Source organism: Phascolarctos cinereus, unplaced genomic scaffold, assembly GCF_003287225.1.
Source record: "Phascolarctos cinereus isolate Bilbo 61053 unplaced genomic scaffold, phaCin_HiC Scaffold_5;HRSCAF=322, whole genome shotgun sequence".
Taxonomy (NCBI): domain Eukaryota; kingdom Metazoa; phylum Chordata; class Mammalia; order Diprotodontia; family Phascolarctidae; genus Phascolarctos; species Phascolarctos cinereus.
Genome location: NW_027555958.1, coordinates 83164828 through 83188261, shown reverse-complemented (window position 1 = coordinate 83188261; position 23434 = coordinate 83164828). Strand labels below are relative to the sequence as shown.

Genomic DNA, 23434 nt, shown 5'->3' with positions numbered 1-23434 from the left:
GCTATATTCCTGCTGAGGTGAAGGCCAAAGTCCTCCACAGAGCAGAATAGCCAAGGAAAGGAACCCAATTAACTAGATTTCAAGCCCCTCAAGAGTAATAGGCATGCCTCTGATTTCTTTTATGCCCTGTATACTCAGTAAATGTTAGCTGACTGACTGACTCAGGATTGTAAAACTGAGTCAAGGCATTACTTGTGTTCCCAAGCCTCCCCCATGATGAAAATCACCTCCCAGGCCTTGTTGTTGTGATTTTTTATGTTGTTACTTCCCAGGGAATGAGGGAATCCCACCCTGGATGGGCTGGTGGTCTTTTCCAAGAGGCATGGCTGTATTCTTCACAGACAAGGAGATCATGTTTTAAATTAGTGTGGCTTTGAGGTGGTACAAGGCAAATGAATTATTTCCTGCTTATCCTAGGATATTTTGCTGCTGGCGTAGGAGTGAGGGAGTAGGGGAATACAGACAAAATAGCAAAGGGGGGAAAGGGAGGAGAAGGGAATAAAAAACACATGGGAGGCAGTATGTCTGTCAGCAACTTTTCCTTGTGACCTCCCCAGCTAAGAAACAACTTAGGATGTCAAGTGAACGGGTTTTGCTAATAATCATGTGGAAACATACTGTCAAATTTTAATTTATATATTTCAGTCAGATTGATATTTGTTGTCTCCTTGCAATTTTTAAAGGATCTTTCATATGATCTAAAAAGGCATATTAATTAAACACATATAAAAAAAGATTTTGTGGATGAAGAGTTTCCAATTAGCAATGGCTATTTTAGCTTTTTTTTTTCAAGGAGAAGCATTAGAGGGCCCACACAGGAAGAGTAGAACAATGAACAAATAAAGGATCTATCAGAAAGGAAAAACTACTATATTGGGTCAAAAGTCAGGATAATGTTCTGGCCTTGAAAGTAGAAAAAGGAGAGCATTTGTATGAATAAATGGATGAATGAATGAAAAAGCATTTAGTAAGTACCTTTAATGTGACAAGCTTGGTGCTAACTGCTGAAGATACAAATAAAAAAACAAAGACAGTCCCTGGTCAAGGAGCTTGCATTCAAAAAGGTGAGAAAGCATACATAAGGTAGTGATGGCCACAAAGGAATATTTCAGTGTGTAGTTACAGAGCCTTTGGGAGGCAGATTGACACACTCTTTCCAGAAGCAACGACAAAACTGACTTCATTGGAGTTGCAGAACTAAAAAGGCAAAGAGGAATCGGGAAGGATTTAGGAGGGGGAAATTTCAGCCAGTTTTAGTAGGAGATTGGGTCAATGCCAATCACTTTCTAAGGTGGAGGTTCTAGGCACAAAAGGGTTAAGTCGTCTAGGGTTTGGGTTTCTGGACTGGCTAGCAGAGCAGCTGTATATTTTATGTAACATCCTCTATCTACCTATCCAACACTTGTTTCACTAAGCTTTCCCAGAGAAACAAACTATAGAGTCTTTTGTTGTTGAATCATGTCTGATTCTTTGTGATCCTGACAACCACAACGTTCCAGTAGTGTCCATGGGGTTGTCATGGCAAAGATACTGGAATGGTTTGTTCATTTCCTTCTCCAAGAGATTAAGGCAAACAGTAGTCAAGTGACTTGCCCAGGGTCACACAGCTAGTAAGCGTCTGAGGCGAGATTTGAACTTAAGTCTTCTATTCTCCAGACCTAGCACTCTATCTATCCACTGAGCCATCTAGCTGCTCATAAATATTATTACTGTATCTTTAAGAGTCAAATGGAATATTTCAGGAAAAGCGCTTCATGAGGGTTATAGTTGCAATTGTCCTTCTATGTGGCTCTTTTCCCTGTGGAGTCAGAAACAATGTTATATTTTCTATCTAAAATATGGAAAAGAGAGAAAGATGATGAGAAGAAATTGTGTTCTTATGAGAACTGTCTTAAAACTATTCTATTATGAAGAAATATTATAAAGAGAATTATGTGAAGGGAAAGGAAGTTTCTCAAGTTTATTTAATAAGTAATATTTTATGATGAACTACAGTGATAGTTTGAGCCAAAGGATTAATGAGAAAGCAGTTACAGTTTTATTAAGAATATAATCAAATGTAAACTTGGATTTCTGTAGAGTGGCGGTGTCAAATTCAAATAGAAACAGGTATATAAAGATCCCCGTGGGGCTCATACTGGCTTAGAAAGCCACATGTTAACGTTATCTATGTTCTATTTTAATTTTATTTATTTTGTTAACTGTTTCCCAATTACATTTTAATCTGGTTCTGTCAGCATTTGCTGGCAGCAATGCAACCAGAGGGCTCTGTGTTTGACACTTCTGTTCTAGAGAATGGGATGATAAGATTAAACAGGAACGAGTCATGTAGTAGGCTGAAGGGTAATCTATGAGTGAGTCTGGCCTACTTCTTCAACCTTCTATACATATCTGCACAAATCTTCTATACATATCTATTAATATGTTGTATCCACCTCTTAACCCCATTGTATGTGGTTACATACCCCAGACCACACATTGAGAACTGCCTACGTGAGGGAAAACTGCCATACTAGAACTAACCAAAAGGGAAATGGACTGACTTGGGAGTCAGTGAGGTCCCTCTTACTGGAGGTCCCCAATCAAAGGCCAAAGTCAAGATAATTCCTTGTTTGGGACAGTGATGGTTCTTGATCAATTTTCAGGTCCCTCCCAATTCTCTGACTGTCTTTGCCAGTGAAGGAAGAATTGAAAAGTTTTCAGCTGTGGATAAACTTTGATAATGGTTCTATCTTTTCAATTCTTACTTTGCTATTTGTATTGTCTTCTTATATTAGAATGTAAGCCCCTTGAGAATAGGGACTTTCTTATTTCTTTGTGTTACATGCAGTGTTGTGACTGGCTCTCTCCCTCCCATGAAGCGTGGAGGTGTCATTGCATGGCTCAAAGGGAAGCAGAATATACATCTCTAGCCTCTTCTCCCTCCACCCTCTTCCAAGCAGACTTTAATTCCTGCCAAGAGGAGAAGTAGAAGTTTCAGGATAGGGGCCACTCGCTCTCCTCAGAGAAAGAGGATATTGGGCTAGAATTATATTTTTCTTTTCCCTTAAATATTATTAATCTAGGGGATGTGATGAGGTTCGAGCTAATTGCTGATCACTGTTTCAATATTGGAGGGGGGGGAAAGACCCTAAGCTCTATATGGAAGTCTTTTACACCAAATAACATTCCACAATGATCACACATAGTTCTTACCCAAAAAAATCTATTTATCCAAATCAGTAGCAAAACAGGAATCAGAGAATTGTATACGTAGGAAAATATATCAGACAATGCAGAGCAAAGTTCTCCCATTGGAATCGAGGTAGCTGAGCTCAACCAAGGGCGATAGACAGTCCTTGGTTTCACCTGAAGTTAAGTCCCCCAAATTCTCTCATATAGCAAGCTGAGAATAGGGACATGATGGAGATTGCCAGCTTCTCTCATGTTATCTACTTCCCAGAGTCTTTTCCTTCAGAAACCTAAAGTGGAATTGGCTGATTCTGTCTTCCCTCTCTGGGAAACCTGGCAGCCAAAGTGCCGAAGCAACTGCAAGGCCTAAAGCAACAGGGAGGCTATCTCCAGGAGGAAGGAAGAGGTCTTCCTCCTCTCATCAACTTTGCTCCACCCCCTCACACAGCGTAGGGCAGTCATTTCCGCCAATAAAAAGAAAGTCCCATATCGAGGGGCTCTGGGGTTATGCTTGAATTTGTACCTTCAGTGTTTAGCGTAGTGACTGACACATAGTAAATGTTTAATACATACATTAAATCGACAGAAAAAGTGAGTTCAATTTCAGAGAAGTTGAAATATCGGAGGATAATAAAGCAAAGAGGCCTAGCAGACAGTTGTTTGTGTAGATTGTAGCTAGGGAGGTCAACTTTGGAGACATGGATTTGGTAGTCATCCACAAGAGGTGATAATTCAAGTCCTGAAAGTTAATAAGAGTAAAAAGGAAGACAATGTAGAACGTCAATCATTAACTGGGGGTCTACAGACACTGTAAGCAGGACCATCAATTTGGATGTGAAAAAAAAACTACATCTTTATCTCTAGAGATTCATCCCTAACTGAAATTTAGCATTCCCTTCAATTATTTTTAACATACAATATTCTAGCATTATCCTAAATACATTATTCTAAAGAATCCACCAGAAATTAACTAATAAATTCAGCAAATTTATAAAATATAAAATAAATCCACTTAAAGCATTCTTGTGAAAGAGACATTTCATTCAGACTATAGAAGCTACAAGGATGCACCAGGGAACTATATTAAATCCTACTATAAAACATTCTTCTTTGCAGAAATAAATATAGATTTAAATAATCCAAAGAACATTAATTGTTCATGGGTAAGCTGAACCAATAAAATAAAAATTACAATGCTACCTAAATTAATTAACTTATTCAGTGTTGTACCAAACTACCAAAGGAATGTGTTAGAGAGCTAAAAAAAAATAGTGCAATTCATATGGAGAAACAAAAGGTCTAGAACACGAACGATAAAAATGAAAAAGTGAGAATGAAGCAACTCTATCAGTAACAGATCTATGCTATAAGGCAGTAAGTATTAATGTGTTTTGGTATTGGTTTAAATTAATTTTTTAAATCAGTCAAATCTACCTTCTCTCCCTCTCAGCCCTGTCCTCATTGAAAAAGAAAGGGAAAAAGAAAAAGGCCTGTTAACAAATATACATAGTCAAGTAAAACAAAATCCCACATTATCCATGTCCAAAAAGGTATATCAACCTGTATTCCAAATCTCTTTCTGTCAGAAGGTAAGGAGTATGTTTCATCATGAGTTGAATTAGCAGTCCTCAAAGGAAGAAATCCAAATTCTCAACAACTGTATGAAATACGTTACTAATCATTAATGATCAGAAATAGGCAAATTAAAGCAACTTGAAAGTTTCATTTCATACCCATTAGACTGACAAAGATAACAGAATTGGAAAATGACAAATATGGGAGAGGCTTTGGGAAAACAGGCTTACTAGTTAGCTTACTGCTCTTGGTGCATCTGTGAATTGATCCAGTCATTTTGGAAAGCAAATTGGAATTATATCCAGAAAGTTATTAAACTGTTCATCCCCTTTGATCCAATTATACCACAAATAAGTCTGTACCCCAAAGATATCAAAAGAAGAGGAAAAGGGCCTATATGTACACATTTATAGCAGTCCTTTTCATAGTGGCTGACATTGGAAACTAAGGGGATGTTCTTCTTTGGAGGAAGGGATAAACAAATTTTAGCCCATGAATGTAATGGAATATTGTGTCATAAAAAATGATGAACTGGACAGTTTCAGAGGAAACTGGGAAGACATCTATGAAATGATGCAGATTAAAGTGAGTGAAACCAGAATAATTTATACAATGACATTACAGAGAAAAACAACTTTGAAAGACTTTAGAACTCTAGTCAATTCAATGATAAACCATGAGTCCAAAGGACTGAGGAAGAAACACATTACTCATCTTTTGTTAGAAAGGTGATGAATATGAGAGACAGAGAGTCATGTTTTCAGGCATGATTAATATGGCAATTAGGGCAGGTAGGTGGTGCAATGGATAGAGTGCTGGGCCTGGAGTCAGGAAGACTCATCTTCCTGAGTTCAAATCTGGCTTCAGATACTTACTAGCTGTGTGACCCTGGACAAGTCACTTTAACCTTGTTTGCTTCAGTTCCTTATCTATAAAATGAGCTGGAGAAGGAAATGGCAAACCACTGAGTATTTTTGCCAAGAAAACTCCAAAAGTGGTCATGAAGAGTTGGACATGACTGAACAACAAAATGTGGCAATTTGTTTCCCTAGATTATTCATGCTTATAATGAAAGTTTTGTTCTTCTTTTGCTGATTTGTTTGTTCCTTCCAAGGTTGTGTGAGGGCAGACTAAAAATGCATATAAAAGATACATTTTTAAGAAATGCCTTATTCTAAGGAGTCCACAGACTTCGTCAAACTGCCAAAAGGGTCTATGACACACATAAAGCTTAAGAATCCCTGATAGAGAAGGAAAAAGGGAGAGAATCAAGGTCATGATTTTAGGGGGACACCCACATTTAAAGGCAAGAAGAAAAGAGAAAGGATCCACGGAAAGAATTACATTGCTCAATCTCTACCCTCCACCCCAAACCCCTTTATAAAATAGTGAAAGAGATACTAAGAAGCACCCTAGGGACTTAAGTGTCCATTGCTGCATCCCATAATTAGTCATACGGCTTTGCAGTTACATATTGAATGAACCTGAGCAATCCGGATTCTCTTGAGAATCAATTGGAATCATTTACTCCTGTTAAATCAGGAGAGAGAGAGAGAGGAGGAACACATTGTCCTCTAGCATTCGTAAAGGATGAGGCAATGAGGGAGAAATGACTCAGAGTATAGATTGAGGCTGGTAGCTGCCGGTCAATAAAGGGCATGTTGTTCGTCCTTCGTTCTCAAAGAGGACGACGACATCAGGAAAATGATGCCATGACTTGCAAGTGAATTGGATTTAAGGGAGGGAGGGCTGTGCAAGGTCACCAGCCTCAGTTTCTCCTCTGGAACCATGTGGGTCCAGTGGCAAGATATAGATTGGAACAACCAGAGATGGCCTCCCAATAAAGGGCATAAAGGCTACATTAAACCTATCACAGAGCTGTCTGATTATGATTGACAGCCCTACCAACCAGTGATAGTGTTAAGTGATGCATAACTACTTTTAGTGCCTCAATAGTATAAAGTAGCAATATGTGATCCGATATCTCTAATGATTTAGAGAGTAGGAATCACTTTAAAAAAAAGAGGAAACTGAATCTATCAGCTCTGCCTTTTTCATTTCTCAGTATCAAATTGGTACCATGATCATCACTTCATTCCAGTTGTTAAAGAACCTATATTCCCCCAATTCCTTTTGACTTAGCTATACTTCTTGACACGTTCTCAGCTGTGTGCTGGTGAATGTCTAACAGCCTTCTCTCTAACGGAAAAAAAAAGTACTCTCCTCAAAATTTAAAATTTAATCTGTATGATTATCACTTTCTTAAGTCTAGACAATCAACAAAATAGCAAATTAAGCCCTGATTTGTTGTATTGGTAGAATTCTGCGGTGCAGATGCTCACACTGAAAATTTACCCATCAGTTCCCCAGTTTTTGGCAAGACTGCCTTCACCAGCACACCCCCAGTCCTGTTGCCCTGTTCTTTGTCCTCACTAATCAGTCTTAGTGGCAAGGATTATGGTGTGGAAGGAGTGATAGATTTAGAATTCAGAGAGACCTGGATTCATTTTCCACCTCTGCCTCTTATTGTGTGACAGCAGACATTATTTAACCTCTTGGAGTTTTGTTTTCTTATCTATATTATCATGGGATCATAGGTCTAGATTCTAGAACAAGAAAGGAACTCAGAGGCCCTCTACTACACCCACACCCACACCTCAGTTTTGTGAATGAGGACACGAGGCCTAGAGAGGTTCAGTCACTTGCCCAGGGACATGCAGGTAGTAAATGGTGGTGGTTGGGGGGGTGGGGTGGATTTGACTCCAGGTCCTCTGATTACAAACCCATTGCTCTTTCCTTTGCATCATTTTGTCCCCCTACCTCACAAAATTGTTTCAGGGATCAGATGAGATAATATGTTAAGCACTCTGGAAAACTGAAAGTACTATAAAAATGTCAACTCTTATTTTCTAAACTGTGTCTTTCCCCCCCCCCCATAACTTCATTCTGTTTCATCATTTAGCTCTGGAGGAATGCTATATAGAAGCCTACCCATCATTTGACTATGGAGGAATGTTATGCAAAAACCTGAACATCATAGTTCCTGAAAATGATTATGCATGGTCTGTGTATGGGGGTAAGGAGTGGGGAGGGGTTGGAATAGAGGAATGGGACAGGGGCAGTTAGCTGGGCAGGGAAGTCTGGAAGACATGAAATATCACCTCAGCACAGCATTTTTTTAGACCTCACATACATAGCATAAGTTCAACACAGCTCTAGAATCCCTCTTACCCAACATGTGAAATATTTTGGGTTATATTTAATATGACAAAAACCCAGTCCTCTGTTATATAGATTAAGCAGAATCAAATATCTAATTGTAAGTAAATAAAAGTCAAAATAATCAAACTATTCTTAACTTTGCCATTTGTAAATGGGTATAGCTTGTTGTAGGCTCCAGACAGATTATAAAATAATCTACTCTTCATTTCCAGAATCTCCCTGCATATCAGAAGAAGGATACAGTCACCTCTAAACTCAGGTAACTAGTAGTTAAAAAACAAAAAATAAACAAAAATTCTTAGCTTTCAGTGACATCTGTTTAATGGAGAGCTGTGATGGGCTTTTGGAGCAGGCTAGAGATGTGCTAACCCTTTTCCCTTGGCTCAGGGCTCATTAGAATCTTGCTCTTACTCATAGTGTCAGATAGGCCATGGTAATACCCCTCCAAGCACTCCTATTCCATCTCCACAAATTACCATAGTTCCTGGCCTTTTTCTCCCTGTCTCCATCAATCTCAAGTGTAATAGGCTGCTGCCTTTTAAACCTCTGACCTCCCAGAAGGCATGCTCATCAATGTCACCTTCCATCATGGCAGAACCATTTTATATCCACACATAAAGTCTTCTAAGACACTGGGAGATTTTTCCCAGTAAGAGCAACATTCCCTGGGCTTCAGGCAGTATAAAAGATATAGTTGGACAAATCATACAGTTTGATATGCCCTTAAGGAAGATAAGCAGAGCTGGGTTTAGGTAAAATGATGAGTAGGTCAGATATACAAAGGTATTCTCAGTCTCCCTTCCCTCTTCAGATAGCCATTAAACTGTTTTTAGCTGTGAGGCACTATAGGAAGTGTGATGTAAAAATCTCCCACGTAGAAGTTCAGAATCTCAGATAAAGGAGACATTACTGTCTTTATTGAGATGAAGGATGGTAAACTGGAAAGATCACTGGACTTTGAGTCAGAACATCTAGGCTGAATTTTGGACCACCTTTAGGCACTTCAACGCAATCACCTCTTCAACAACTGTGAGCCTCATTTTCCTCATCTGAAAAGTGGGGGCTTTAATTCTTGCACCACTTAACTAACAGAGTTGTAAGATCCAATCAGATAATGTAAGTAAGTCCTTTGTAAGCTTTAACATGTTATAGATGTCCACATTCTAACTCTCAGGGTTATTGTAAGGGGAAAAGAGCTGTAAGATTTGAAGTGCAATATAAATATGATTTGTTATTATTGAATAACTATGAAATGCATAGCACTAGATGAGGTGGATACAAAAGAAGTAAAATATTCATCCGCTGCCTTCAAGGATCTTATGAACTTCTTAGGGATGGAAAGACAATCACATGTTAAATATTTAAAAAAAAAATGAGTGGGTAAATTAAGAGTGAGCTGAGGGAGAGGTGAACTTGGGCTGGTAAAGTCAGGAAAGGCATCATGGAAGAAATGAGGCTTCAGCCAGAAAGAAATGGGGCTTCCCAGGGGTGGGGAATCTGCGGCCTCAAGGCCACATGTGGCTCACTAGGTCTCCAAGTGCTGCCCTTTCACTGAATCCAAACTTAACAGAACAAATCCTCTAAATAAAAGAATTTGTTCTGTAAAACTTGGACTGCAAAATAGGTAAGATTTGAATAGGTAGAGAACAGGAGCATGGCACAACAATATCCTGGAAATTCGATTATTTATGGAGTTTTAGGGGGAACAATGAAAATATGAGCCTAGATAAAAGCAAAAAAAAAAATTTATACTGGGAAGTAATTAGAGGCAAAGAAGAAAAGAGAAGGTAGAGCCAATTGCCATTCATTAAAAGTGTTCCATTATAGCTTACTAAAGGTAGCTAGCTAGAAGGTGCAGTGGATAGAGTGTTCAACTTGAAGTCAAAAGACCTGAGTTCAAATCTTGCTTCAGATACTTACTTCATTTTGTGATCCCTGCCTGGGTAAGTTACTTAACCTCTCTCTTGGCCTCAGCTTCCTCAGCCATAAAAGGGGGATAATAATAGCACCTACCTAACAGGGTTGTTGTGAGGATCAAATGAGATAATTTTTGTAAAGTGCTTTGTGAACTTTCAAGTACTATATCAGTTTGCTATTATTATTATTAGTGTAACACCAGTGGTCTCATGTGAATGCTACTACAAGTTCAAAGTATGTTGTGATTGTGTATTGGCATCTATTAAAATACACACACACACACACACACACACACACACACATACACACACACACCTCATGAGCCCCATCAATGTCATTCTTTTACTAGCCAACCAGAGGACATATCAAGTCAAAACAAAAATGTAATTGAACAGCATAGCAAGCTCAGTGATGAGTAACCTTTCCTTACACACACAAGGTATACTTTCCCATATGTTACCATACCACCCAAGGACATTGGAACATGCATTGTGGGAGACATAAGTACATAACCCCTCTTGCCAGGGCAAGCATATTCCTGGGACAGCTCATGATGCCAATGTAGCTAAGCATTGGTGATGTCATCAGATAAGCTGTTTTCTCTGCTTTTTCTCTCCCTTCTACTAGATTATTTCACTGCTCTCTGCTAGGATGGTTCTCAACACTCTTTGGGTCTCTGCTACCATCTGCTGGAATTCACAGGCCAATCAGTCTCTCTTTTGAAAGGGGAGGGCTTAACTTTTCAGCTATATCTCAGAGTATTGTTCAACTTTACCCAGCCAGACAGCAGCAGAAAAGACCAGAGACTAGGGGGGACTGAATGTTACCTAATCTGTAAACATCAAACTACTATATTCACTGTTTTTACAACCTTTATTTTTCAAGGAAAGAACACTGATAAAATATTTTTTTTATAAAAATCTCACAAAATCCCTCAAGCTAATATTGTCTGTCCTTTCAGTGGCTTTTCTGTTGCTGAACTTAAGCTCCCTAATCCTAGTCTTCTATCTGACTAGGGGTTGGAAAATTCCTTTCAACCCATCATGGCCCTGTTGTTATTCTGTATCACCACAAAAGATCACAGATACTCCATTTAGAAAACTACAAAGAAGCTCTACAGAGTTGGGGTGACAGATTTCTCTTTAATTCTCCAAATATCCCTTGTTGCCTTGTGAATCAACTTTGGGGAAGCCACAAAGAACCACTTGGAGTAGACCTCCAGCTTCATGCTATTTTTCTATTCTATATTCCTATGTTTCTTATACATTCCTGCCAGCATCCCTACAAATCATTATGTAGCACATTGATGTGGTTAGAACAGTGCTTCAGAAGAGTAACATATCATTGATGTGCAGGGCAGTTTAGTGTATGGAGTAAAGATGGTGGGAGTCAGGGGCGAGGCACAGGGAAGGAGAAGATGACAGTTCAGATGCTATTGTAATAATCTAAGGTGAGGTGATTAGAACATGGACTAGGGAAATGCAAGTTGTGTGAATATTATTGCTAGTAGTAGTAGTAGTAGTGGTAGCAGCAGCAGCAGCAGTAATAGCAATAGCATAACAGACATTTACATGGTGTTTTAACATTTACAAAATACCTTGCATACACTTATTTAAGATTCACAAGATGAGGAAACTGAGACTAAGTGAGACTAAATGACTTAGTTATGTTTATAATTTGACAGCCTGTAAGTGTGGAAAGCAAGATTTTGAACATATGGCTTTCTATCATCAGATTCCTCTCTGCTATCCACTGGGCCATATTGCTTCTCATATGCAGAGATAATCAACATTTCAAAGGACAAATCAGCAATATCTTTTGGCTAATAGGATGGGAAGGAGGGAGAATCAATGGTAACTGCAGAGTTTTATGCCTAGGTAATTGAGAAAATGCTAAATCATTGACAAAGAAGGAAATTGAGAAAAGGAGCCAATGTTGTTGTTATTTAGTCGTTTTCAGTTGTGTCTGACTCTTCGTGACTCCATTTGGGGTTTTCTTAGCAAAGATACTAAAGTGGTTTACTATTTCTTTTTCCAGCTCATTTTACAGATAAGGAAACTGAGGCACACAAGCTTAAGTGACTTGCCCAAGTTCACACAAAATCAATAGTCTAGCTTGAAACAGTAAACATGTAAATGTGGCCTTTAGAGCCTCCCATCTGTGATTTTTCCACAACCATTATCTCTTCTCCTATCCTCTTCAGTTTTGATCCATATATCTCATAAAATCTGCTAATTGTGCAGTCAGCAGGCAAGGCAGGGTGTGACTCCCTTGATCTTTACAAAACTGTCAGTGCAATTTCTGATGAATCATTCTCTTCCTCAATTGTGAGTTTATCCTGTCTCTCCCATTTGGCTTCAGACAGGAGTTATTTTGCATATAATCAGCCAAACAAATATTTGTTGAACACTTACTCCCTAAAAGCCACTGTTTTAGGCACTTATTAAACAGCCACATGTTCGGTGAGATAACAAAATTATGCTAATCCATGGAGGGTAGAGACTGTGCTAAGGAGAGCTGTAAATTTTATAAGACAGAAAAGAAAAAACTCCTTGCTTTTCTGAAGTACTCATTGAGCAGCCAGAATGCTGGACACACAAGGCAGGCAGTGTGGTGCACAGGAAAGAGCCTTTGACTCCTGGTTCCTTGGGTTTGCCTCTAAGGAGTTACAGAACTTTGTGAAATTGACTTAATGACCATCATAGTAACAACTAATATTTATACACAACTATTGAAGGTTAGAAAACAGCTTTCACATGTTATCCCACAAATCTATGAGGTAAGTGCTATCATTGTTCTCATATTACAGATGAGGAAACTGAGGCAGAGAAGTTGCCCAGAATCAAACAGCTAATCAATTTCACAAGAAGGACTCAGCATTTCTAGATCTCTTTAGGCAATTGGACTAAATAAACTCGAAGGTACCTTCCAGATCTAAAATACCTTTTTAAAAGGCATGTGCTTATATATTATTTTTCTCTTTAGAACAAAGTCATAAAGGGGCAGGACTCCTGACTTCCTTTTTATGCTTCACCAATATTGAGTTGATTATCATCAACTCAGCATGATATCATTATTATGGTGGCTATTCCAAGGTCCTGAAAACACTTGTAAATCACTGAATCACCACTGGTAATTTTGAAAGAGCTGTGTAGAAGAGGAATCATGTCAATCAAGCAAATACCTAGATTGTCACATGTAAAATGAAGAATAAGATGATCCTTGATGTCCCTTCCTGCTGAAAATTCTGTGACTTCGTTGTTAAATAGTGAGAAGGTAAACTAAAATGTCTCCAAAGTAGCCATGACCAAAACTTTAATACATTCATTAGGTCATGGCTGGGGAATAGTTTTTTTTCCAGCCTACTCTAGGGGCCCCAGAAAAGGGTTGATACTTCCAAAAGAAGTTCCTGACTTCATTTTCCACCTGACTTAGCAGCAAAGCCTGAAATGGCAAAGCCTAGAGCAAAGCGCACATAATAAAGCCTGAAATGGCAAGGGGAAGGCTAAGGGAGGGGGAGGGTGGAGGATCATGACTGGGGTCGTTTTATTTCTCTAGCTAAGATTATTAGAGGTAGCTGAGTCTCATAAAGCAATTAGCATTCCATAATTGTCAGAAAGACATGTGATCAGCCACACCTGACTCCTCTTTCTCTAGCTGAGTCTCTCCTTCCACCACCGTCACCTTTGGGGTCTCCATAAATATGGTCTTTTCAGTCCCACTGTGGTCACTGACCTACTGAGGGGGTACAGTTTGACCCATTTTATTAAGTTATATTCACCACTGTTAATAAATTGTTATCTTTCCTGGAAAACTTACCTTAGTTTTACCTTTGCTGCATTTTCTTACCACATTATGAGATAGTCTTCCTAACAGGCTGAATTATTTCTACCGGCCACTAGAATTCACTCCGATAGCAGATGCCCGGATTATTACTTCACCTATTGAACCTTCAGCTTCAACTCTTTGTGTAAGGCAGTTTTAGAATTTTACTAGTGGATGAAATGGAATATTACTCACAATGGAAAAATCTGGAATCTATAATTTAAAGGGTCTTTCTCATACCTTGTGAAACTCCAGAATATGGGTACTGAGAAAATGAGATCCCTCTTATATTCCTAACACTCCTTGACAAAGTTTATATTACAGGAGCCAGTATATGGGATGATTTCTGATTTGTGATTATTAAAATTATGAAGTTATACCTGGAATGGTATATATTCAATTTAGCCTTAACAGAGTCCAGTCTTAGGGACTTAATTAACAGGTCAATATGCAATACTTATTCAATATTAGTAACTGAGTACAGTCTTAAGTTATGATTAGTGAAACCTTCTGTTTAAGGTTAAATCTTATGGGACTGTAATTGACATTATTCTGAGTCTGATTCCAGGTTTGATCACCAGAAGATGTCGTTCAGCCAATGATCCACAATGCCAGCAGCCCTTTTGAGTGACATTTGTGAACTGCTACATGAGCTATTTCTGTCTGAGGGATAAGTTGGAAGAGAGACTTTTGGCATGGCTAAGACTCTCTTGACTTGATTCCCCAGTGTAATATTTCCTCATGAACAGAAATAAATTCCGACCTGGATAATTCTGAACCTGGCTGTGATATCCTGTGAATACAGTTGGCTGCCTAGGTGACTCTTGCCTTGAATTAAAACAGCAGCACTTTCCCTTATTATAGCGATAGCCCTCTTTTTCCTTTAATGGAAAATTTTTATAATCATGGCAGGTGGTCAGTAGAAGATATAAACCCAATATTAAATCTTTATCTAATAGACTAATACTAGAACACATTAAAGTTACTATGATGAGATTCAAGTATATAAGATCAAAGTTATTCAACATGAAGTTATAGTCCTTTCCACATCCTAAAGAACTAAGTTGAGGAGTACTTGGGTTTGTCATCTGCCTACTATTAGTTATATATTCATGTGTAAGGTTGGGTCTTTGAAATAAACCTGCATATATCTTCTGAAGTGTAAGCAAATTACACAAAAGTTACATTAAATATTAAATACACAAAAAGTTACATATTAATATATCAAACATGCTTAGAGAGTGTCTAAGAGCAGTGAGCTATGGGATTTGGTATTTATTTCATTTGAATATGGTTAATAACTGGACATGGCTTACTATATTCATTTGGTACGATTTGAAATCAGTTCCTTAGTCTCTATATACATGGTGATGCAGTAGATAAAGTGCCAGGCCTGGAGTCAGGAGGACCTGAATTCAAATCTGGCCTCATATACTTACTAACTGTGTGACCCTGGACATGTCACTTAGCCCTGTTTGCCTCCGTTCCTCATCTATATAATCAGCTGGAGAAGCAAATGGCAAAACATTCGTGTATCTGGATTCATAAAGAATTAGACACAACTGAAACAACCTAACAACCAAAATGTACATATTCCATACCAGATCTTTTGTTACAAATGGAGTAAAATAAGCATCTCTTAGGTAAATTCATTTGTGTGGCCATTAAACTTTGGTAACAACACTCTTTGTAAGCAGGTGACTTTTATGGCTATGTGCTTATGTAAAGGATTACATCCTTAGCAGTATCTCATCCTTCTAAGGGGAAAATGGGCCATTGGAGTGAATGGCTAGAGTGAAGATATTTTTTTAAGAAAGCAACAAGATCAGATGATTATATATGTCAAATGTAAATTATTCTAAAAGGATACAAAGGTCTTGAGCATGTTTTAATAACAAGTTCTAAAAATTAGGTTCAGAATTTTTATATGCAATTGTATTGTTCAACCTCTGCATAAATCAGGCAGTTTGAAGATTAGTTCTTCTTAGTTGTTATTTAAATTTTCCTAACTATATCAATATAACAATTTGTTTACTTATGTCACAAGGCAGTTAAAGGTAGTAGAACTGACATTCTTTCCCTTTGTGGGGCTTGAATCTGAGGAAAAGAAGGAATAAATGAATACCAGTCTTAAGAAGTTAAGTGATTGGGCAGGGGGCAGTTGGAGGCAAGATGGCAGCACAAAGGCAGGGACACATCTAAGTTCTCTCCCAAATTCCCCTCTAAACAACTTAAAAATAACACCTCAAAACAAATTCTGGAGCTGCAGAACCTACAAAAGGATGAGGTGAAACAATTTTCCAGTCCAAGACAACTTAGAAGGTTAGCAAATTCCAGAGCTCCCAGGACAAGGAGAAAATATTGCAAGCAGCCAGAAAGAAACAATTCAAATATCATGGAGCCATTGTCAGGATAACACAATATTTAGTAGCTTGCATTTAAGGCTTGGAAGGCTTGGAATACAATATTCCAGAGGGCAAAAGAATGAGGATGGGAATTAAGAATCACCTACCAAACAAAACTGAATATCCTAGAGGGAGGAAAATGGACATGAGATTAAATAGAGAACGTTGAAGCATTCCTGATGAAAAGACCAGAGCTGAAAAGGAAATCTGACTTTCAAAGAGACTCAAGAGAAGGAAAAAGGCAAACAGGAAAGAGAAATCTTAAAAGACTCAATAAGGCTAAATTATTTACATTCCTATATGACGAGATGATACTTGTAACTTCTAAGAATGTTATTATTATTAAGGCAGTTAGGTGCAGCATACATAGGGAGCATGGCTGTGAGTTGAATATGATGGGATGATATCTAAAAAAATTAAATTAAATTAAGGGGTGAGAAAGAGGAATGCACTGGGACAAGGGGGAAGGGAAAGGTAGAATGGAGTAAATTATCTCACATAAAAGAAGCGTATTTTTTCAGAAAGGAGGTGGCTGCATAAGACGTCTGAGCCCAAAGATGTGATGAACTGATGAAACTGACACTGGGAATGGATTACTAAAAAGCAGACTGAATGTTCACCCTTCCCTCTCACTCTTTCCCAATGTATTAATGTTTTTGTAAGGCCTGTTTACCAAAGAGGACCGCCACCAATGGTTCTAGTCAATGTGTAGGTCAATCTTTCTCCTTCTTCTCCTTACACTATTCCCAAAATAGTAAAATATTTAAGCCTTATGATTAATAACCCTTGTGGAAGATGGCAGAGAGAAACCAGGAAATTGCCTGGGCTCTCCCAATTTCCACTCAGAAACAACATTAAGTCAAACCTCTAAAAGAATTTTGGAGCAACAGAATCCACAAAAAGATGGAGTGAAACAATTTTCCAGCCTGAGATACTTAGAAGACTTCAGGAAAGGTCTGTCTCACTTGAGTAAAAGAGGAATGCAGCCCAGCACAGGTAGTGTCTGGCCAAGCCAGCAGGAGGCCCTTAGCCACAGCACAGATCAGCAACTAAGGCCCCATGATTCTGGATCAGCAGGCCAGCTGTGAGGCCTCCAGCCTTGGCACAGCAGGCAAACTGCCAGCACTGGAACCCAAGGCACAATAGGCATGACTAGGCAGGACTACCCCAGCACAGTGGGCAAGCTGTCAGCCCCAGAGGCCCCAGCACAGAAAGTCAGTGACCAGAGCTCTGGCCCCCCAGTGCAAGAACCTTAGAACAATGTTCCCTTTACCCCAGGAGCAGAGCTCAACTTTGAAAAATAAGTAAAAAACATAAAAGAGTCCTGACCAAAGGAAGCTACTATGGTGACAGGGACGATCAAAACACAAACTCAAGAGAGGATGAGAATGTAAAAATGCCTACATGGGAAGCCTCAAAGGGGAATATGAATTGGTCTCAAGCCCAAAAAGTTCTCTTGGAAGAACTCAAAAAGGATTTTAAAAAGTCAAATAAGAGAGGTAGAAGAAAAACTGGGAAAAGAAATCAGAGTTATGCAAGAGAATTATGAAAAAATTAATTAATGGCTTGGAAAAGGAAACACAAAACTGACTGGAAAAAAAGAGAATCTCCTTAAAAAAGAGAATTGGCCAAATGCAAAAAAAAAACAAAACACTGAAGAAAACAACTCCTTTAAAAGAAGAATTGACCAAGGAAAAGGAGGTACAAAAGCTAATCAAAGAAAATAATTCCTTAAAAATTAGAGTTGGGCAAGTGGAAGCTAATGACTCTATAGGACATCAACAATCAGTCAAACAAAATTAAAAAAAATGAAAAAATAGGGGAAAAAATGTAAAAATACCTCATTGGAAAAATAACTGACTTGGAAAACAGATTCAGGAGAGATAACTTAAGAATTACTGGACTACTTGAAAGCCATGATCAAAAAAGAGCCTAGATGGCATCTTTCAAGAAATTATTAAGGAAACTGCCCTGATATCCTAGAACCAGAGGGTAAAACAGCCTTTGAAAGAATCCACCAATCACCTTCGGAAAGAGATCCCCAAATGAAAATTCCAAGGAATATTGTAGCCAAATTCCAGAACTATCCTGTCAAGGAAAAAGACTGCAAGGTGCCAGAAAGAAACAATTCAAATATCAAGGAGTCACAGTCAGGATCACACAGGACTTAGTAGCTTCTGCATTAAAGGATTTGAGGGCTTAGAATATGATATTTTAGAAAGCAAAAGAACTTGGATTACAACCAAGAATTAACTACCTAGTAAAACTGAGCATTATCTTCCAGGGGAAAAGATGGACACATTCAATGAATTAGGGGACTCAAACTTTCCTGATGAAAAAAAGGAGCTGAATAGAAAATTTTATCTTCAAATACTCAAGAAAAGCATAAAAAGATAAACAAGAAAGAAACAACAACAACATGGTATTCAATAAGGTTAAACTGTTTACATCCCTACATGGGAAGAGGATATTTGTAACTCTTAAGAATTGTATCTCTATTAGGGCACTTAGAAGAATTATACTATATAGAGTGTGAGTATAAGCTGACTTTGATGTGATGATAAAAAATATTAAGAGGTGAAAAACAAGATTGTACTGGGAGAAGAGGAGAGGATGAGGCAGAATTGGGTAAATTATATCACATAAAGAGGCATGAAAGACCTATTACAGTAGAGCAAAAGGGGGTGGGGTCAGCATTGTTTCAACTTTACTCTCATCAGATTTGGCTCAAAGAGAAAATGATATATACACTCAGTTGGGTAGAGAAATCTATCTTACCCTACAGGGCAGTTGGAGGAGAAAGGGGAAAGAAAAGGAAGGAGGGGGCTAATAGAAGGAAGGGCAGAAGTAGGAGGGGAAAAGGGAAAGAAAAGGTGGGGTAGGCTGATAGAAAGGGGAGCATATTGAGGGAGGAGGTAGTCAGAAGCAAAACACTACTGAGAAGGGGTAGGGTGAAAGGAGAAAGGAAAGTATAAAAGGGGGGAAATAGGATGGAGGGAAATGCACAGTCAGTAATCCTAAACATGAATGTGAATGGGATGACCTCTTCCATAACACAGAAGCAAAGAGCAGAGTGGATTAAAAACTAGAATTCTGCAATATGTTGTTTACAAGAAACACATTTGAAGCAGAGAGAGATACAGAGTAAAGGTAAAAGGTTGGAGCAGAATAGATTATGTTTCAGCTGAAGTAAAAAAAAAAAGCAGGGATAGCAATCCTGATCTCAGACAAAGCAAAAGAAAAACCAGATCTAATTAAAAGAGATAAGGAAGGAAACTACATCTTGCCGAAAGGTATCATAGACAATGAAATACCAATACTAAACATATATGCACCAAGTGTTATAGCATCCAGATTGTTAGAGAGGAAGTTGAGTTAGTTACAGGAAGAAATAGACAGTAAAACTATACTATTGGGGGACATCAACCTCTCCATCTCAGAACTAGATAAATCTAACTACAAAATAAACAAGAAAGGAGTTAAAGAGGTCAATAGAAATTTTTTTGAGGCAATTGGGGCTAAGTGACTTGCCCAGGGTCACACAGCTAGTAAGTGTTAAGTGTCCGGTCGGAGACCAGATTTGAACTCAGGTCCTCCTGACTCCAAGGTCGGCGCTCTGTCCACTGCCCCACCTGGCTGCCCCCAGTCAACAGAATTTTAGAAAAGTTAAATATGATAGACTTCAGGGAAAAATTGAATGGGGATAGAAGGGAATGTACCTTTTTCTACACAAAAATTGACCACATATTAGGGCATAAAAACCTCACAAATATAGAAAGGCAGAAATATTAAATGCATCCTTTTCAAATCATGATGCAATAAAAAGTACATGCAATAAAGGGTCATTAAAAATTGATTGGAAACTAAAGTAATCCTTAAAAATGAGTGGGCTAAACAACAAATCATAGAAACAATAATTTTATCAAAGAGAATGACAATAATGAGACAACATACCAAAATTTAGGGGATACAGTCAAAACATTAATTAGGAAAAATTTAAATCTCTAAATGCTTACCTGAATAGAATAGAGAAAGCAGTTCAATGAATGGGGCATGCAATTTTAAAAAAAAGTAGAAAAAATAACAAATTAAAAATCCCCAATTAAATACCAAATTAGAAATTTTGAAAATCAAAGGAGAGATTAACAAAATTGAAAGAAAACTATTGAACTAATAAAAAAAAACCTTAGAGCTGGTTTTATGAAAAAAAGATAAATCTTTAGTTTATTTGATTTTTTAAAAGGAAGAAAACCAAATTACCAGTATCAAAAATGAAAAAGGGTGAATTTACCACCAATGAAGAGGAAATTAAACTATAATTAGGAGCTATTTTGCCCAACTGTATGCCAAGACATCTGACAATCTAAGTGAAATGGATGAATATTTACAAAAATATAAATTGCCCAGATTAACAGAAGAGGAAATAAAATATTTGTATAGCACCATTTTAGAAAAAGAAATTGAACAAGCCATCAATGAACTTCCTAAGAAAAAATCTCCAGGTCCAGATGGATTTACAAGTGAATTCTACCAAATGTTTAAAGGACAATTAATTCCAATGCTATATGAACTATTTGGAAAAATAGACAAAGAAGAAGTCCTACCAAATTCCTTTTATGACACAAATATAGTGTCGATACCTAAAGCAGGAAGAGCCAAAACAGAGAAAAAATATATAGACTAATTTCCCTAGTAAATATTGATGCAAAAATTTTCAGTAAAATATTAGCAAAGAGATTGCACCAATTTATCACCCAGATAATGCCCTATGATCAGGTAGGATTTATACCAGGAATTCAGGTATGGTTCGATATTAGGAAAACTATTAGCATAATTGACCATATCAATAACAACACAAACAGAAATCATATGATTATCTCAAGAGACACAGAAAAGCTTTTGACAAAATACAGTAGCCATTCCTATTAAAAACACTAGAGAGTATAGGAATAAATGGAGCTTTGCTTAAAACCATCAGCAGGTATTATCTGTAATTATCACCACTATCATTCAATATTGTACTAGAAATGTTAGCTTTAGCAATAAGTGAAGAAAAAGAAATTACAGGAATTAGAATAGGCAATGAGGAAACAACACTATCAGTCTTTGCAGATGATATGATGGTATACTTAGGATTCCTAGAGAATCAACTAAAAAACTACTTGAAATAATTAATAACTTTAGCAAAGTTGCAAGATATAAAACAAGCCTACATAAATCATCCGCATTTCTGTACATTACCAACAAAGCTCAGCAGCAAGAGATAGAAAGAGAAATTCCTTTTAAAATAACTGTAGACAATATAAAATATTTGGAATTCTAGTTGCCAAGACAAACCCAGGAAGTATATGAACACAATTACAAAACACTTATCACATAAAGTCACATCTAAACAACTGGAAAAATAACAATTGTTCATGGGTAGACTAGCTAATATACTAATTGAGGGGATGCCCATCAATTGGGGGATGGCCAAACAAGCTGTGGTATATGAATGTGATGGAATACTATTTATGTGTGTGTGTATGTGTGTGTGTGTGTATATATATAATGTATGCATATATATACACACACATACATATACATATATACATGCACACATACATATACATATATACATATACATATATATATATATATGTATGTATATGTATATAGTACTATAAGAAATGACAAGCAGGATGATTTCAGAAAAACCTGGAAAGAACTTATATGAATTGATGCTGAGTCAACTGAGCAGAATCAGGAGACCATTGTACACAATAATAGCAACACTGTGCAATGATAAACTATGATCAACTTAACTCTTCTCAGCGTTATAATGATCCAAGACAATTCCAAAAGGCTCATGATGGAAAATGCTAACCACATCCAGAGAAAGAACTATGAAGTCTGAATGTAGACTGAAGCATACGATTTTCATTTTTTTGTTTGTTTCTTTGTTGTGGTTTTTCCCTTTTGTTCTGTTTCTCCTTTCACAACATGACTGATATGGAAACACGTTTACATGGGAGGGAGAAAAAATTTGAAACTCAAAATCCTATAAAAATGAATGTTGAAAGCTATCTTTAGATGTAATTCAAAAAAAATACTATTTACCAGAAATTAAAAAAAAACCCTTGATGAAGTGTTTAGTACCTTCAGGTCTTTTCATATCCTGATAAGTCAATCTTGGGAGGCAGATATATTGAATGTCATTTTATAAATAGCATATCAGTTAGTGATTCATTGATGAAACTGTTTCTCAGTAAATCCAATGGGAAAATGAGGAAAATTAATATTATGCTGTATTATTTAATAACAAAATTACTCTGTAACTCATCCTATTCTCCATTTTGTCAATCCCCATTTCTCAGTGTAGCTCAAAAGATCTCTCCCTGTCCATCCTAGAGGTATGATGGTTCAGGAATATGATAGCCCTAACCCCCAGGGGCATTTGCTCCCTAACCACTTTAAAGTGAGACTCTAGCTTGTGTTTACTCATAAACAGAAGAATCAGCTTGGGCTTCCCAGGGGACAGCTTTCCTATCCTTGCTTTTTCTCATGAAGTTTAGGGGTGATTTGTTCCCCAAGGGGAAGTCTAACCAGGGGTTTCCTGGTTGGGATGGTTCTATTTTTCTAGCCCAAATTACTAAAGGCAGATGAGTCTCATAAAGCAATTAATATTTCTTAATTGTCAGTAAGAGGTGTGATCAGCCAGACCTGAAGATCACCTCACTTTCTCCAGCTGTAATTGATAGGCTTTTCTACTTCTTGGGGCCCACGTCCTTTGGGGTCTCAATAGATATGGTCTTTTCAGTTCCATTGTGGACCCACTGAAGGGGGACAGTTTGACGCATTTTATTAACTTACATGTGTCACTGTTAATTAACTTATCTTGACTGGAAAACTTGCCTCAATTTACCTTTGTTGCATTTTTACTCACCATAATATAATATAATCTTTCTAACAGGTTGAATTGTTGTTAGTGGTCCCCAGAATTCACTCAGCTGGCATACACCCAGACTGATCTTTCACATACTGAGGATTCAGTTTCAAGTATTTGGGTAGGATGGTTTCATTATTATATAGGGGATGAAATGGAATAATACACACAATGGAAAGATCTAGAATCTACTGTCTATTCATAGCTCCAGAGCAAGAGTTCTTAATCTTTTCCTATCATAGACCCCTTTGGCAGTCTTGTGAAACCTTTAAACCTCTTCTTAGAGCAAATTTAAAATTAAATTAAAAATTAAAATAAATTAAATTAAAAATTAAAATTATTTTTAAAAAATTCCAAACAAAGGATGCCAATTGTATTGAAATAAAGATGTACT

General features: G+C 37.5%; 1 protein-coding gene across 2 annotated transcripts in view; it reads right to left on the bottom strand.

Annotated features, from left to right (window-relative positions):
• The window catches only part of LOC110196938 (protein unc-93 homolog A-like), a 158456-nt gene extending 135317 nt beyond the window's left edge, over positions 1 to 23139 (bottom strand). The window contains exon 1 of one of the 2 annotated variants that reach the window (XM_020970421.1): positions 23041 to 23139. The gene's annotated coding sequence lies outside the window, so the exon portion shown is untranslated. Of the gene's footprint in view, positions 1 to 13704; positions 13866 to 23040 lie in introns of those variants that run through there. The other variant, XM_020970418.1, reaches the window with a different exon arrangement.
• Between the last annotated feature and the right edge of the window lie 295 nt (positions 23140 to 23434).